A 19,119-nucleotide genomic window follows, 5' to 3' on the forward strand; every position below is an offset into this window, starting at 1 on the left:
CTCTATTTTTCCCACATTTTATAAATCATTCTTATATTTCTCTGAATTTATAGTGTAACATGGAGCCCAGTGGCTGAAGTTAGTTTTTTTCCACCTTCATCTTTTTTCTAAATTTTAAACATTTTGTTGATTGTAAGTATGCACAAAAATTCTTAAGGGTACAGCTTGATGAATGTCCACAAAGAGAACACACCCATGTAACCAGCACCCAAATCAAGAGACAGAACTTTAACTGAAACCCAGAAGCCCCCTGGGGTCACCTTTCATTCACAACATGCTGCCTCAAGGGTCACTGCTATTTTAACAACCTTGATCAGTCTTGCAATTTTTTCAAATGTATATATGTTACAAAAAAACAGTGTGCTGAGGTTTAATTTTGTTTTTCATGTTGTTTGTTTTACATTGTTTCTAACTTTTAAATTTATTATAGGCAAGTCAAGTAATTGCATCCTACAGCATTTTGGCTCATACTGTTGTGGACATACGGCTGATTATTTCTTTGAAGATAGCAACTGAAAAAGGCAGCACAAGAGTAGAATATGAAGAAAATTAAAGGCATGTGATAAACGCAAAATTGTACGTCAGGAAATTTCAAACTAGGTTATACGTTCAGAATGTTTGACTACTCAATTGTTGCTTTTGGCAATAAAATTGTAATTTGTTTTCAGTAAGGCTGTCAATATATAATGGCAATTCATGGTGATACCTTATTTTTAATCATTACTACAAAGAATTTACTATAACATCAAAGAAGAATTTTAATATTTATTGCTTTTCCAGTAGCTCTTCTAAATTCTTGAGTGAGTGGTTTGCTCAAGATCAGATAACTGGGTGTTCAGGTTAGGGTTCCAGCGTGAAAGGATGGCTTCAGACACCCCCACGCTCTTAATGCAAGAATCTGCAATCCTTGTAAATAAAAGGCTTGACACAGAACAGATGAAGACACTTTCCCCTGGAGTTCAGGAGGTAGATCTGGGTGGATTTTTATACTCTATTCTTGAAAATTAGAGGGGAGAGTATCTCTAAACTATTTTAGCTAATCCGTAGTCCTGAATATTTCTAATTGAACCTTAAACCCATTTCTAATATTCATTATGCTAATTAATGACACTGTTTAACCAATATAAAACTTTTTTTATCCAATATGCTAATTAGAAAAGTGCTGACTGTTGAATAAAATATGGCTAATAGAGGATATTTAATAGCCCAATCTACAACATGGCTCTTTCTCTTATAAAACAAGCTGACTGCCCTCAAACTGAAGCCGGGTACCTGAGGGGTACTGTGGATATTAAACCAATTTGCTGTTTTTCCTGTTTAGCTTGAGGGGTGACTCAGGGGTCTCAAGGATTTGTGTGTTTGTTTTGCAGAAGAAAGAGAATGCCTTCGGGAAGGTTGTGATCACTGGATGGCCGGCCCTCAGCAGCCCTGGAAGCCCAGAAGTCAGATTGCCCAGGGGCTTATCAGGAGTGACCCTTTGTTTCCCCAAATATCCTCCTGCCAAGCCCCTTAGCTCTATAAAACCCCCCTGTTCTCTGTTCTTGGGGAGGTGGCTTTGAGTGAACCCAGGCTCCCATTTGCTTATTGTGGCCAATTTGAATAAATCTTTCTCTATTTGTAAGCACCAATGTCTCAGCATTTGGTTTCCTGTGCATCTGGCATACAAACTTGAGATTAAGAGGTTCAGTATCAAAACTGTGCTTGCTTGATAGAATTTATCTCATCACACAGAATTAAAGTAAGTGTCGTATACATAATAAGCCTTCCACATTGATTATACCAAAGTATATAAAATGTTGTCTTTAATGAAAAAAGGACTATCAAAGAGAAGAAAATATATTCGGGATTGTGCCGTTAAAATGCAAAGTATTATTTTAATGTAATGATCCATTTTATTTCAAGAAAAATTTCACTAGGATTTTAGCAAGCCTAGACCTCCAATAAAACACAGGAAACGTTATATTTAAACTATTTTAAGAAACTGAAATTGTTCCTTAGTTGTCATATCCAGCAGCAGAATTTCATAGAGCCAATACACATTAAAGAAGGGAGATTTAATTATAGCTGTTTTACACTGCAAAAAGCTCATCATCTTCAAAGAGAAAATTGATGAATAGAATATGCTATTATTAAATTTTAAATTATGAGTGTATATTGATTTTGAAATGTAGCTTTTGGCAATTTTATCAGATCTCATCCAAAGTTTAAAACAATATTTTGAGAAAATATGACTTTGGAGGAATAATGGCAACATCTATAATGTTCCTTCATCCTTAGTCTTGGTAAAAGTATCACTCAATTTGAGGAAGTGAAAATGATATATCTCCATCACTTTTTTCAACTGAAGCTCATTGCTCTTGAACTTTCCTGCAAAGAAACCCTGTTGTAGCAATGCATTTAATGTTACTTGTCCACCTGGCCTGAGGCCAGTGATAGGTATAAGTCACACCTTAGGAGATAATATACATGCAATCCCTAAAAACAAAGGAAAACAATTTTTAAAAGTCAAAAAGATTATACTTTAAAAGTAAAAAGATATGGTCCTTGTTGAAAATGTCTGTCTTGGGTAATTTTATGATATGGATAAATTTCTTAGGCCCTTCATGTTTCTAGAGACCCTTATTCAGTCCCATAACTGTTTTCAAATCTAAGATGTTATTCCTGGGAACCTTACTCCCCTCATATCTTATGTCATAAACTTGAAGATTACATAGGACTTAGGTTCTACATTGTCCCCGTAGGGGAGTGGAATTTGCCACCTCAAGATGTGTCTCTTTGGCATGAGGATTATTTTGGGCTGGTTATTTTAAAAAAAATGCAGATATAGGAGAAGCTCTGAAAACCAAGTAGAAGTTACCCTTTGTAAGAGATATTTACATTTGTAAGGGAAATCTCCATTTGTAAAGGTGACTCCCTCTCTACTAGAAAGAGGGGGATGACCTTACCTCCAGAAACTCTTATCAATGCAGAAGGCAAGGACTTAAATCTGCATAATAACCTTGCTCTTGTTTACTGCGCTTTTTCTGGTAATCTCTCATAACTGACTCCTCCCACCCCCAACATCTTCCTTTGTCTTTAGCTGAAGAAGATGGTGACCTCAGCCAATCTGGTGAGTTACTCAGTTTTCCTGGGTTTCTCCCATATATACATGTGATAAAGCTTTGTTTGATTTTCTCCTGTTATTCTGTCTCATGTCAGTTTAATTCTTAGACCAGTCAGGAGGACCTAGAGGGTAGAGGAATTGTTTTCCTCCCCTATTTCCCTGCGCTGCCCATTTTTCCAACCTTATCTTATTAACTCTGCCCTTCAGTGGGGTGTTCTAGGCTTACTGGGCTGCTTGCAATCCCATAAGCAAACTAAGCTCTTTCCCACTTTATGGCTTTTGAATACGCTCTTATGGTTGCGACAAGGTACATTTCTCTCTACTTTTTGCATGACTGAAACCTTCTTATTCTCCACTGTTCAGCTTAAATGTCACCTTCCCAGTAAGACAATCAGTGAAAAATGTATCTCAGTGGGTTCCCTGGCTGCCAAAATCTGAAGGTTCCTTTTGTTATTCTCTATCATTACAGGCTATTTCTATCATTGTGTGTATTATGTGTTTCTATCACAAATTGTGTTTTTACACCTGTGGATAGAGATAGATATAGATGTACACAAACGAAAATTTGCTTCTCTATTGTCTATCTTCTAATTTGCCTTAATTTATATACTGTTTTGTTCAGTATTTTATTGTATCAATGGTAAATATGAAGCCTGTCTTACAGAATGCAAATAAGATTTTGTGATAATTTATTCTGGTTATCCTTAATCTCTATCCATTCTAAGAAACTTTACATTACTCCTTTATTCATGTTACAATTAGGCTTAAAAGTCAAACATTTCCAAAGACTAAACCTTAGTTACTAGAAAATTTGCACTCTGGAACAAACAACTAAATGTAAGCATTCCCTAACCAGATACGTAAATCTTTATTAATCCCAGTCAAATTATCTTTATGGTATTATCTCTACCACATCCTCATTCCTATTTCCCATAGCTCCAACTTTGTTTACTTGCTATTTCCCGAATAAAGATAGCAGCTTCCAGTGTTGCTCAGATATCATATTCCCTTTGCCCACAATGATGCCACCATTTCTTTCTATAGGTTATTTATTCTTTTCCTTAAATGCCACTACTTCCTTTATTCTCCCATTTCAGAAAGAAGTATTCGTCCATCTCATAACTCCATATCATTTACCTCTCTTTTAGTCTTAATCTCAGTTGGAGGATTTAGCAATGAATCATAAAAAAAAAAAGCCTAGAAATGATCCTTAATGATTATTTTCTCAGCACACATGTTCAATTAATTTTCTAATTTCCACCTATAAATTTATCCAATTCCATCCATTTCTCTATCTTCTATTATCAGTTCTCACATTCACGTTGTGTTACAGCTCAACAGGGCCACCACAGCCATATCCAAAAAGCTTTCCTTTTTTACTCTCATCTTGGCCTCCTCAAACTATCTCACAAAAGATGTCAACTTAAACAACTAAAATATCAACGTGATAATGCCGCCCCTTGAAACAAAACACTTCAGGGCTCCACATTTGCTTCCAGATTGAATCCAATATTTTTGATCTGGCAGGTGGAGTCTGAAATTTGCTTCTGGCAGAATTTTCCCCACACTTCTCTCTTTATTCCATTTCTCCACTTGCATACTCTAATAATTCCAAACTGCTTGACCTTCTCTACAATAGCTTTTCTCATGCTATTTCCTCACCTTGGGATCCCTTCCCCCACTCTCCTCCCTTCCTTAATTTTCTTACTTTATGACATTTCAGAGAAGATGTCCTAACTTAGCCTCATTTACCACAAGTTCTCCTGGTATGTAGTTCTTCACACCCTCCAATATCACCTTTTTGTTGTGAATATTTTGACTAGGTGTGCATTTTTAAAATTCTACATGATTTGCATTGCAATCCCATATTTGTCGTTGTGTAGTTGTATGACCTTGGGCAAGATAAATCTCTGCCTCGCTTTCCTCCTCTGAGACAATGAAGATGAGAATTGCACCTAAATTAAAGGACAGTTTTAAAGATATAACAAACCGCGCTTGCTTCAAAGAAAGCATCCACTAACCGCTACGTTCTTATTTTGCTGTGATTATTATTTGTGTCTCGAACACTTGTCTTTGTGTCTATCTCTCTTCCCAGATTGTCAAATCCTTGAAAGTAGAATTCATGGTTTATCTATTTTGGTGTCAGCACAGCATGGAACAATGACAAGCGCGTATACTTATATAAAACATATAAAACATTAAAGAATGAAAGAATGAACAAATTGATTATTTTGAAACTATGAAAACTTTCCTACTAGTATAAGAGGTTTTATTTATATGTGCTCTTCAATGTTTTGCATATATTAAATCGATTAATATATATTTAAAAGCAGGTAATATTATCTAACATCTAGATATCATCTGTGCATTTTAATAGCAAGCTCTGGAGATAGGGCTTCAAATCAAAAAAAAAAAAAAATCTTAAGTGGAGGATGGCAGGCAGTGAAAGCTGCAAGTGATGCTTACAGACTAGCTTCGCCACTGACTGTGCTTATTTCTATTCCACTCCAGACTTCAGCTATTTTCCTGTGATGTGAACTCTGTGATCCAAAGGGAATTTATTTTTCAAACTTTGAAATACTTGCGGATACCATTGAGGTGTTGATGAGGAGGAGGAGGAGTGAACACTGAGAGATCACATGGCATTTGTTATTTATTCATGAAAACACACACGATGATCTCCTATTTGCATATGGCTTTGCTGAGATCTGCAAATACACAAGTAGTGGTGACTGTTTGACAAACTGGCTAATCTAGAGTATTTTTTAAAACTCATGTGTATAGTCTAATAATCTTATGCTCATTATGGCTTAGAATTTTTCAATATGTAACTATGTGTGTGAATGAGATAATTGTTACAGAGGAAAGAAAATGGAGGGGGGAGGTCACCAGGATACAACATAATTTTATGAATTATAGATAAAGCAGTAAAACAAAATGTTTCTGGAAAACAAACAAAAATCATCAAGATTGATCATTATGTTTACTTATGAAGCTCTTCATTTGAAATACTAAGATTTCTTGATATCATATAGTCAACAATTTTAACTAAAATGTAATTGATTTGGTTGCTTAATGCTTCTAAGTTCTATACTGGAGATATTTATTTATTAAGTAATTTAAAGATCTATCTTGTTCTGTTTAATGACATAACATATTGTTTTATCCAGTGAGTTTATAATTTATGCAACTCCAGAATTTTCTTCCTTATTTAGGTATAATGATTTTTTCATTAATTTAAATAGTATCACTTTTGATTTCAAAAGCAGGAACAGAGTTATAAAAAATAATTTTTTGGAAAATTATAGGTTTCAGAAGAATCAATTTCATGGCCCAAAGTACATAAAATTCTATGTGCTGACGTAGCAGAAAAGAAGGGAAAGTGTAAAACGGCAACAAAATATCCTGAGAAAGAATCTTCACTTTCAGTACCAAGGAGTTAGGGTTCTGAGGGAAGAGGACAACTGTGTGCTGAAGAAATTAGAGGGGCCTCATATTTCTCCCACCTCACTAACATGGTCAGGCATCAACAGAGGAGCTGTATGGTAAGACACCTTACCCAGATCTCTGTATTCCAACAGAATGTACGAGTGTCTAGGAACTGATGAATTATCTTAAATCTTGAGGGAAAAAAATATGCTTTTAATCTCACTGCATCATGAGGAGATGTATATTAAAAACAATGAAGTGGGGATACATTCAAATAACACACTAAATGACAACTCAGAAAGGTAAACAAATCTGAGGCTCACGTAAGATGTCTGTGTAAACAAAAGCAGAATGGATATCTCTTCTTAACGCCATAAAATTGCATAACTAACTTTAAACTTAGAAGCTCTTCCATTGTGTGCCTGCGTGTGAGAGAAAGTGTGAGATAAAGGGAGAAAGGTCAGAAAAGAGAAGGCAGGAGAAACACAGTGTTGACCTGACACACCTTCATTTCAAAGTCTAAATCTGTTAGCTTTCTTTTCTTTCAATGGTCCATGATATTAATAAAAGTAGATAAAGTACTGTTTGGTCCTCCAGACTTTAATGTTTATATATGTCATCATTCGCAGAATGTCATCACCAGGGAGCTATGCTATTGGTGTGAGGAAGACTGGAGAAGCAGGAGGTAATTATGAAAAATCCAGTTTCCATTCTGCAATCATCATGCAGCAGTGCAGAAATAGGTCCCTAGGAACCTAGTTTCCTATAGGCACCAAAGATTGTCATAAACTGAGAACACCTTTTCCCAGGCATAGGAGATTGTAAAAATAAGTACTTTGGTTTATCAAGGAAACTGTCAGGAGCCTGTCATATCCCAGTTATTTTTTAAAAAGAAACGCACAGAGGATGCACAATCTCAAATTTTAATGTCAAGTTATTAAAATGATAATAGGGTTTATTCCACATCTTTTGTTAATTTAAGAGCTGAAGTACTTGAGGAAGATATTTATGGGTAGTAAAATTCATTAAACTCATAAATTTGTGATAGAAACAACCATCTACCACATGAATCGAAAGGGAAATTGGAAGCTTTTCTTTTTGTCAGTCATTGCCTATATGTCTCCCCATGCCCAATGTCAAGCTTCAGTACCCCCCCAACTCCTGGTTATCCCCGTAATGACCAATGTCTTTCAGTACAACCCCCAACATATTTCTTAACAGCATATCTTCTCCAACCATTCAATGCTACTTCCTTAACTGAAGCATTAAATACTTATTGCTTGGTTTTTACCATCACACCTACTTAGTAGCATCTCTAAGAACTGTCCTAAAATTCAAAGCTTATCAGGCCAGTTCCTTACTCTAAATTTATTAAGATTCACCAGATTCACGATATTCTGCTCATTGGCTTAGAAAATAGGGCTTGTTGAGATCAGACCGACTGCTGACTTCTCCAGCCTTTTTTGTCCTAGATTTTTCTCCCATGTTCACCTTGTGCACGCCACTTAAAAGGAATCTCAAGCATTATGTCCTCTGGGGATTTGGGACCCAAACTCTCTTCCTCATCTGGGTTTCCTCATTTAGTGTCCACTTACCTCACTGCATTATGGTTATTTATCTATTTGTTGTTATATTCTCAATAGTATATAAACTCCTAGAAATAAAAACTATGTCTTTCATCTTTACATCATGTATGTCTAGAATAGGGCTGGACTGACGTTTACTAAAAAAACTGCCAAATGTTTGAATGTCAGTATAGATCCACAGATTCAGTGCTTCTAAGGTTCATAGAATTCTACTATGTGAGAGAGGAGAAAGAATCTTAATCCTGCTCTTTGCAACAAATTACAGTAGTCAATGGTTTAACAATAGGAATATTTTCAACAAAGGACACACTGTATTTGCTTTATTTTCCTATATGACAAAACTTTTATTAAAAATACAGAGTACAAAAAATACAAAATACAAAAAAAATACAAATACAAAACTTTCATTAAAAATACAGAATAAAAATACAATGTAATATAGACCTATATTTCTCCTAGTCACGCTGGTTCAGAGATTTATTAGCATCTATAATAACATTACAAATAGTGTCAGTAATTAGGAAATCAACCACATTACTAATCATGGTGGAGCACACATCCAAGATCTAGTATAGTGGGACAATGGGACGGATAAGAAAACGGTGAAGAGATTGAGATTATTAAATAAGAGAGTCAATTTGAATGAAAAAGAACAAAATAAAAGTAGCAGATAAACATTTAGGAAGGCAGGAAAATAATTTTAAGATTCAAATATTTTAGTTTATGATCTTCATATAGTTTCTTTAATTTCTTCAAACCTGGACTTCAGACATTTCTTAAATATACAGTATATTACAAAAGCAAAAAGAACAATGCTGGATATAAACTGTCATTTTTGATAATATTTTATATGCTTCTAAGTAATTTTTAATTAGTTTCTATTTTTGCTTATGATTACAATGTAAAAATATTTATATCGTATTTAAAAGAAAAATTTTTGAGGCTTAAAGTCAATTGAACTTAATTAAAAACTGATTCTTAGAGCTCTTACTCTTTACTTAAATATATATTCCTTGCCCCTAGACTCTTGGCTATGTTAGGGCTTCCATTTATACGCCTCGATAAAATTAATTACTGTTTCATGTTACACCCAGCACCAGTTTTGTGACTACTCTTGCACAAAACTGTGTCTCTCTTGAGAATTATAAATGTCGTTGGGGCAAGGGACATATTTACCTTTCAGTTTGATGCAAGAGACATATTATACCTTAACTATTTGGTTTTGTATAGCAAAATAATAATTATGGTGAAGTCACACAAATAATCCAAAGTTTAAATACAATTCAGAACAAATTTCTAAATAGTTTATATTCTAACTCAGGTGATTAAGGTATACACAAACAGAATATAGATTCCAAGCTGGTATAAAGACCAGTGTTCTACTAAAGGTAGAATAATAATAATTTCAGAGCACAGAAACAGAAAAAATTAGCTCTTCTTGGGGGATGTTTAAATACGGCATTTTAGTAGATTCATAAAGCAGAATTTCAACAGACAAAATGTGCGACAATTTTCCAAGGAAGAAGTATTATAACAGGTAAAGGGTGAACCACCTCCTCTATGATTTAACGTTGGATTTAGCATTTCAACATGGGATAAATGGGAGTTGATGTTGTAGAAGTGTCTTGAAAGTCCATATAAAATTTTAAAGTACAATGAATAGCAAGCTAAACAATATATACTTGTTCCCTGCATTTGTTGGAAACCAAAACTTGTTTTTCCCTTTTTAATAGGGTGGGGAGTTGGGAAAGCCATAGAAACATGGATCAGAGCTATACACTTGAGTGATAAATAGCAACTAAATATTACTTTTTGCTTCTAAAATCATTTATCTTTATTTTTATTAAAAGAATAAGCCTTTCTCTTTTTGTCTTATTTCTATTTTTTATCATGATGTTCAGATATAAAGGATATAAAGTTAGCATATGCTAAGAAAATGGTGGATATCCAATGTTAAATACTTGAATGCTTCAACATTAAAATTCTAGTTAAATTTCATGCTTTGCCTTTGGACAACACAGTTTAAGAAAAGCTACTACAAAATTTTGTTTATGCCACAGTAGTATTAATATAGTATATTTATATAATAATTTTAAATGGTTATTCATTTATTTTTTTTTTTTTTATTTTTTTGTGAGGAAGATCAACCCTGAGCTAACATCCATGCTAATCCTCCTCTTTTTTTTTTGCTGAGGAAGACTGGCTCTGAGCTAACATCTATTGCCAATCCTATTCCTTTTTTTTTTCTTTTTCCCCAAAGCCCCAGTAGATAGTTGTATGTCATAGTTGCACATCCTTATAGTTGCTGTATGTGGGACGCCTCCTCGGCATGGCCGGAGAAGCGGTGCGTCAGTGCGTGCCCGGGATCTGAACCCGGGCTGCCAGGTGCAGAGCGTTAGCACCTAACCACTAAGCCATGGGGCCGACCCTGATTTTTAAAAATTCTCACAAATATGATTAATGGTATGATTTCAGTTTCTTCCATTAGAGTTTTCCTAGACTCTTGTTTTTTTTAACTTTTCTCTCAAGATTTTTTTTTTTTATTTTTTGGAGGTACTTGAATCAGAGAAGGAAAGGACTAAACGAACAAATTGTCAACTTGGATCAAAATTGGTGTCTAAGATGTTCTGCAGCGTCCTTCTGTGCTGGTTATTGACGCTCTGCTGCTTCCAAAGATTCTTATGTGAGTTTATGACTGGTGATACACCTACTTAATGTGTACTTTAGATATGACTTTTAATTACTTACACAGTGCAACATAAATTTTGAATTCTGAAACAAATAGTAGAGATTTATTTTCACATAAGGGCAAATATTTCAGTTCCAAATCCAAGGTGCGCTGAAATATTGCATTGTGATGTTGAATGTATGTTTATGTGGTAGACTTGTTAACATGAGTAGGCTAATTCCTATAGAGCAGAGCTTGTGTGTGTGTTCAGAATAGTTCCATGAAGAAATAGCTGTTCATCATAATGTTAAAATTAAAAGTATTATTAAAATATTATTCTTTACTTAAAAAGCATATTATTATCTAAAGTATGGGTTACATTTATTACATATAATCTCAAAAGAAGATATATAAGTCTAAAATGTGATTCTTTGTTCAGGAAATAGATTGTAGATTAATTAAACTTCAAGTCATGGCATAACAGCCATTTATTTTTCATGTGTATTGGTCAAGGGAGGTTGGTCAATGATTTTACTCATATCCTATTAAAGGCTAATAGAGAGATGATCTAGACAATTTTCTGACTATTGAGCTCATCTCACAGTTATTAATTATTTGTATCATTATTGTGTGTATGTAAACAGATATTTCACAATAGTAATTTGTTCTATAAATTTGAAAACAAATACAATGAATATTTTAATAACGTTTAGTAGAGAAGGCCTTCAGGGATCATAAGCACTAATTATGCTAACAAGCCTCTTAAAATTTCAAAGTAGTTGAAACAAACATGAATATTTGCATTATAGTATTTTTAACTCATATTTAGTATCAAATCTTAACCTTCTCTGAGTAAAAGCATCTAATTTTTCAATCATACATTCTTTGCTTATTGTTAAATAATACTTAATATTTTACATATGTGTGTGCCTATGTGTGTATGCATACATAAAATTTGGCAGAATAATAGAGCAATTTTCCCAGTGCTTTCAACAAAGAGGAAATTCTTAAATAAGTTCATGAAATTGAATCATTTTTGTTAGATTAATTCCTCATTTGTGTCAGAATAATTCAATGATTATCATCATATTTTGTCTGCATCATGTTTTGCCCAGACTATTACAGTAGCCTCATAATTTGTCCCCCTGCTTTTATCTTTGCTTCTACAGCCTATTCTCTATGAACAGGCAAAGAGCTCCTTCTTAAATGTAAATATAGTCATTCTAATTCCCTGCTCAAACCCTGTAATTAATTTCCACCCTTCTTAGGACCAGAGACCTTAACTCTGCTCCCAACATCCAATATGATCTGGCCACTGGTTCTTTCTCTGACCTCATCCTCTGTTAACTCTGGCCACTGGCTCTCCCTGCCCCGGGCATAATCGCCTCCTTCTTGTTCCTTGGTCATACCAAGAGTGTATAGTTTTTGAAAATGTTGACTTGATTCTCTTTCTTCATATATTTGCCAGAATCATTCTCTCACAAATTACAAAGTTCAGCCCAGATATAACTTAATCAAAAGACTTATTGACCACCCTAAATCAAATTTTATTCCCACTTGATGCTATATCTTCTTATCTTAGTTTTTTTGTCAGAGAAATTATATTCTAGTGATGCATTATATATTTCTTTTTTTATTTGTTTGCTGTTTACTTTCTATCTCTTTATCTCCACTACAATGTGTCAACAATAGTGATTTTTTTTTATTTGTTATATTCTGTTTTTTTGTATTGTGTTTTGGTTTACTTTCACTTCTGCTGCACTATCTCCAAGAGTGTTAACAATTCTTGGCAAAGAGTAGAGGTTCAATAAAAACAAATTGAATGAACTAGTGCATATTATCATATGATTAAGCTGGATATTAGGTTCATGATTATTCAACATTTTCCGTCTAGTCTTGTCTGTGTGTTTGAAAAAATAATACATTTAAAAAATGTATAGGGACCAAATTAATGTAGAGTTGTAAGAAAGTTAGAAAAGATACATTTAGGAAATAGTTCAGAAAATAATTTTAGGAGTTTGCCACATCATAATGTCTAGCATAGATGACTTACTAATAAATATTTTTCAGAAGCATACCGGTATGAATTGAACTTTATTTATTTATTTAGTGAATAATAAATGGATACATAGATAGATGGATGAATGATGGGGAAGAGGAAGAAAATGAGGAAAAACTTGTTGTTTGAACAGATGTGTTTTATTTGTCTCCTTTTCATCCCATTGGTGAGGAAGGAATTCCTGCTCTCCGTTATGGAGATGGCCGTACACACATCACCCAATATTGAACACATGAGATTGACAGCTGGTTATTAGTCACATATGCTCACAGCCAGGGGGAGGAGGACACAGGGCCACATGGGGGTTTCACTCTACAACAGAGTGAACAAGCAGAGCCTACAGGAAGCCGACTTGGTAGTAATAAGACGGAGGATGTGATTGAGTTATTTGAATGATTCTAGGAGTTGACAGGGAACTGAAATCTGGTACTAAGGAATAAGTAGCCAATGTGTCTGGTCCCTGTAATAAGGAAGGTTGTTTGACTAAGGGATCTTATCCACAAGAGAATAGAAGAAGAAGAACTTGCGGTTAGGCCCTTTATTCTCTCCAAATTTTACCAGATGTTCAAGGCAGCACATAATATTTAACCTTATTTTCAGGACTTGCACCACAAGATATCTATGCAAAAGAGAGGCAGGAGTGAAGACTGACTCACGTTTCTAAAAGGGAAGATGGTAAGAGCATTAAATGGGAGTGATTAACTAGAAGGAGCTGTGGAATAATGTATCAGTTGAACTGTTGACATTGTGAAGCTGGTGAGTTTTGGTTTTGTTCAAGCTCGAAATAAAGGTTTACGAGTTTTTCACTACGTTGTTTAATTCCATCACGGGTACTAAATTTTGGTAGTATAAATAAATGGTAGGATTCGTGATAGTCATGGTTATATGCACATTTTTAGAACATAGAGAGTAAAATTCAAATAACATGTCAGTGTACCTATTACTAAGTAGAAACTGTGTTGTGTACTTTTTTGGAAAAAGCAATCCTGGAGGGTGTTATTTTCATTATTTTATGGATGAAGACATTGATACTCAAGCCATCTAAATAATCAAGCCAGGACTCTGACAAAATTCTATCATATACCAAATCCACTAACTTTTCCATCAAACCACAGTTCCCATTGTAGGCGGACTTTAAATATTTGCAATATTTAGCCAAGAAAAATTATCAATGATTTTTGAGTGCAAATTGAATATATCCAAATATTAGGATAATAAGAATATACAATCATAGAAAGAAATGTTCAATTGTATGTTTAGTTTCTTCAATGAAAGGAGCTAAAACTGTGATTGGGGTAGATCTGGGAGTGGGCTGGGGAGCAGTTGAATAACATATGTCAGACACTCTACTAGGGATTATAATATTACATTTGCCTCAGTTTACATTTTGACAATTTAAACACATGACACTCATGCAAATATAAAATGAGCAAGCGCCAAAAATTTTCATCTGATTAATTAATGAAGGAACCAGAGATAAGTTAAAACTAGTTCAATGAGCATCTGAGGAGCTAGGTCTTTATAAGTAATTTAATAATGGAATGTTAAGCTAAGATTGTGGGTTGGATACAAAATTGATTAATATCTTAAAGAGCAATAAATACAACTTTTAGAGTTTTATTTTTCTCAAGACAAAGGTGAAATATGATCCAATCAATAGAAAGTCAGTGAAAGATGTGAGCCCTATACGTCACTGGAAAAACTCACAGTAATCTCTTTTGCCAATTTCCATGTTTAGTTCATTTTTTCTGACACTTTCAATCTTTACAAAAAACATATAAGATGAATATATTTGAATATATTCCTCTTTATTTTACATATGAAAAAATAAAGCTCAAATATGTCTAAGTAATTCAACAAAAGTCATAGAGTAAATAAGTAGAAAATGTTGGATATTAATGAGGGTCAGTCAACTCTATTTGTAAATTTATCTTTTTTCAATTGCAACAACTTACTGCTTAAACCATCCCTAAATCTTGGACAATCACTAAGCAGAGATATATTAGAAGGAAAGTAAACATTAGACTGGTAGTTGGTTCTGTAACCAATTAGTATGTGGAGTGAGGTTTTATATATAAATCTTCAAACAAAATATTTAATACCTACTTCACATCCCTTATTCTTATTGTATAATAATAATAAAAAAAATCTGCAAGCTCCCAACCATTAATTTACCATCCTTCATGTATTTATCTATTCATATGCTATTCCTTCACTCCAGATACTGTGGGAGAACTGTCCCCTGCTTCAAGCGAAGCCCAACTCTTTCACCTGTGACCTAGATCCCATCCTTGGTTACTTACTCAAATATATTGATGCATAAATTCTATCTACTTTCTCTTGCATATTCCTCTTTCTATTTTATTCCCATTGCATACAAACATGATGTCATATCCTTCTCTTCCTTTCCTAAAAAAAAATTATTGATCTAACTTTATCTCCAACTATGAATCTGTTTCTCTTCTTCCCTTGAGAGAAAATATTCTTTGAAAATAATATCTTTGCAGAATGCTCCAAATTCTTTGTTATGTTGTTTTTTCTTGAATCCCATCTAGTGAGGCTTTCATCCCCTCTCCACAGAAATTGCCCTTGCCAAAGTTACAAATAATGTTCAAATTGTGAATTCCACAATCCATTTCTCAGTTCACCTTCCCCGAAACACTTCTACCTCCTTGGCTTCCAGGCCATGGCGTTATTCTTGTTTACTTTCAATATCCCTTGCCTCCAGTCTTAGTTTCTTTTGCTGATTCCTCCTATCTCTCTAACTTGTTAATTTAGGAGGGCTGGAGAGCTCATTCTTACCATAACATTGATAAACAGATTCAAATTTATATTTCCAGACTGAACCTTGGCTCTCAACTCCAGTTTCATATATCCACCTGCCTACTCAAGGTCTCCAATCCCATGTCAAACTAGCATCCAAATCATAGCAAATCCAAAATGGAGCTCAAAATCTTCACCTTACTGTCCCTTTCGCCATTATGCCCACCTCAGTTGGTAGCAATCCTACTCTTTTAGTGGCTCAGCTAAAATAATTTGTCATCCTTGACTTTTCTCTTTCTCTCTCATAACCTGTACTTAATGTATCGGCAAAACTTTTTGGTTCTATCTTCAAAATGTATCCAGAATCCAACCACATATTGTCATCCTCAATACTAGAATCTTGCCCAAGCTACCATCACATTCCCAGCAGATTATCTGATAGCATCTTAAAGTGTCTCCTTGCTTCAGTTTCCCTTCTTCTTTAATTTATTCTCTAGAGAGGCAACCAGAGAAGCTTTTCCACATATAAACTGTCATTTCTTTGTTCAAAGTCCTTGATTGAATATCTAGGTCACTCTTAGTCTTTACAATAGTTGACAAGATCTTACTGGGACTAACCTTTCATAATCTCAGGCCTCTTTCCTACCTCTCTGGCTTGCTCTGTTTTTCTCCCATATGAGTCTTCTGGTTTTTACTAGGAAATCGCAGGAATTAACCCAACTCAAGATGTTAGTACTTGATCCTCTCTTTAATAAAATTCTATTTCCCCATTTATCTACATGGCTCACTCTCTCACTTAATTTGTAAACTTATTCAAATATTAGCTCTTTGGAGAGGTCTCTCCAGACAATATTATTTAAAAAAGAAACATTCCCACTTCCTATACTCACCTTCCTGGTTTATTGTTTCATCTCTTTTAATCACCATTCACATCTTATACATTTTAATCTATCTATCTCCCTTATATGCATATAAAACGTCTAAGTATAGAAATTTTGTCCTTTATTTTTGACTCTCTCATCTCAGTCTCATAGAGAAGGGCCTGAGTGCTTAGCATATCATAGGCATTCAATGCCTATTTGTTCATTAAGTTAGTGAACAATGAATAGATGAATAGCATCTGAATCAATAATTAATAGATGCTTATTAAATAATTTTCTCCATTTTCTTGTCCCTCTTTTTCAAACCAAATCAACTGTAGGGGAGGAAGAAGTATTCCTCCACCCTTCTAGGTTTTTCTGGCTGGTCTAAAAACTAAATTGACATGAGACAGAATAATAGGAGAAAATCATACAAGTTTAATAACATGTATACATGGAAGAAATGCAGGAAAACTGAGTAACTCACCAAAATGGCCAAAGCCACCACCTTAATACTATCTTTAGCTAAAGGCAAAGGAGGATGTTGAGGCTAATGGTTTGGGACCTCAAAGAGGAGGAAGGCAGTTGACATGGAGATGGAAAAGCAAATGTTTGGTAAACAAATGTTTGCCGTATCATGCAGAGACCATGGGACAGTCAGGGGACGTTGATCAAACAGGTCTTGCTAGGTTCCTCCCTGTCTACCACATCTAGTTCATATTATACTATAGTTATCTATGGTGATAGCTTCCTCCTGAAACAGACCTTTTATCTTAAATTCTTTCAGGCAGTTAGGGGGAAGTTCAAAGTTCTTCCTGAGTCTTTTGTTCTTAAAAATAGTTAAGCCAAAGTGACATATTTTGGGGGTAGCAAATTCTGCTTACCTACACAACCTTTCTATGATTCATTGATTCTAGATGCTGTTCTAACTTTCCAAGATCAAGATGACAGTAGATCTAAAAAAAGATATACATCTAACCTCCTACTGAAAATTACTTTCATTTTTTCTCAATGACATTTATATGCATAACAATTCTTCAGTGACATGAATCTAAAGGAATTATTCTCAAATAATGTAATTTAAAATACTATAACATGTGGCCTAGGAGACCAACACTGCTGAAAAAGTAGGAGAACCTGCTGTGGATGTCTTTTTTTTTCTTTTAAGAAACATGCTTAGGAAGACGGATCATATGGGTTTTTTAATATGATCTGAAATATCTACAGATTAGGTGATATAAAAATTATCTCTGGATCCAGAGTTACTTGGGCACTTTTACACCCCATTTATTAAAAACAGACAAACAAAAAATAAAAGCACATTATTCTATTGAATGTCAGTACAGATTAATCTAATGGATATAAGTATTAGACTTTTCCAGGAGTGTGAGTAAAGAGCAAAGGGATGTTGAAAGTGAGAAGTCTGATAACTGGAGAAGAGAAATACAGCATGGATTTCCTTAGGGGAGAAATAAGAATAGCAAATGAGATAATGAAATAAAAGGTGATAAGATAACATAAACAAAACCCATCTTTCCCATTTTTCCTGGAACCTATTTTATCTCTTGTTCATTTCTGTTATACACATTCACACATTAATGAAGATAACTATGGAATATAAGCAAACAAATTATGAAAATATACTGTCAGATGACGTGATGATGATGATGCCTCTTTCTTAGAAGAAATTTATTCTTCAGTTCTATAGTTATATAATGAAGTTTATTCTCAGGATTTATATAGTCATAAAGTGATCGAAACTTCAGGACTCTGACTATAGTCACTAGCTGCCTCCCATTTGAAAGAAGGCATATACAGAATGGAAGAAAGAGATCTTGTCAATTCCCTCATTTTAAATATAGCATGTCCAATGAAAACTATAACACTATACATATCCAAGTTAAAGGTTTATAAGTCTGACTGGTTAAATTCTACATAGTTATAGGCATGTATCTGAGATTTATCTCCTTCAAACTCTTTGCACAATAAGTACATTCTACTGACAAAGTGAGAAAGAATCAACTAGATGATGAGATGTGAACTATGGGAAATTCTGAACACACTACAATTATTTTATTTTATTTTCCCTAAAATGATGAAAATTAATTGAATATTGAGTCAGAATATCCAAATATATAGACTTTTCATTGTTTGCCATTAACTAGCACATTGTAAATTCCCTAGTTATGAAAGGCACTATGTGAATCTATGTCACCAACCCCAGGTGAAAATTTTTTTTTCATTTAATCATCTTAAATTTTAAAAAGGGTTATTATGTGATAAATATAGAGAGTTCGTCAAAATGATATAGATTGGAAGGCTTCCCACATTAAAATGTCTTTTAGGGGCCGGCCCGGTGGCGCAAGCGGTTAAGTGCGCGCGCTCCGCTGCGGCGGCCCGGGGTTCGCTGGTTCGGATCCCGGGCGCGCACCGACGCACTGCTTGGTAAGCCATGCTGTGGTGGCGTCCCATATAAAGTGGAGGAAGATGGGCACCGATGTTAGCCCAGGGCCGTCTTCCTCAGCAAAAAAGGAGGAGGATTGGCGGATGTTAGCTCAGGGCTGATCTCCTCGCAAAAAAAAAAAAAAAAAAAAAAAAAAAGATGTTAGCTCAGGGCTGATCTCCTCGCAAAAAAAAAAAAAAAAAGTCTT

At 34.5% G+C, this 19,119-nt stretch overlaps 1 long non-coding RNA gene across 4 annotated transcripts in view; it reads left to right on the forward strand.

Moving 5' to 3' along the window:
- Nucleotides 1–6,364: 6,364 nt before the first annotated feature.
- Nucleotides 6,365–19,119, forward strand: part of LOC131419276 (uncharacterized) — a 29,237-nt gene continuing 16,482 nt past the window's right edge. For all 4 annotated transcript variants that reach the window (XR_009223185.1, XR_009223184.1, XR_009223182.1 and 1 more), the window contains exons 1-3: nt 6,365–7,217; nt 10,672–10,801; nt 13,446–13,520. This is a non-coding gene — a long non-coding RNA (uncharacterized LOC131419276). The remainder of the gene's footprint in view (nt 7,218–10,671; nt 10,802–13,445; nt 13,521–19,119) is intronic.

Source organism: Diceros bicornis, chromosome 20 (assembly GCF_020826845.1).
Source record: "Diceros bicornis minor isolate mBicDic1 chromosome 20, mDicBic1.mat.cur, whole genome shotgun sequence".
NCBI lineage: Eukaryota > Metazoa > Chordata > Mammalia > Perissodactyla > Rhinocerotidae > Diceros > Diceros bicornis.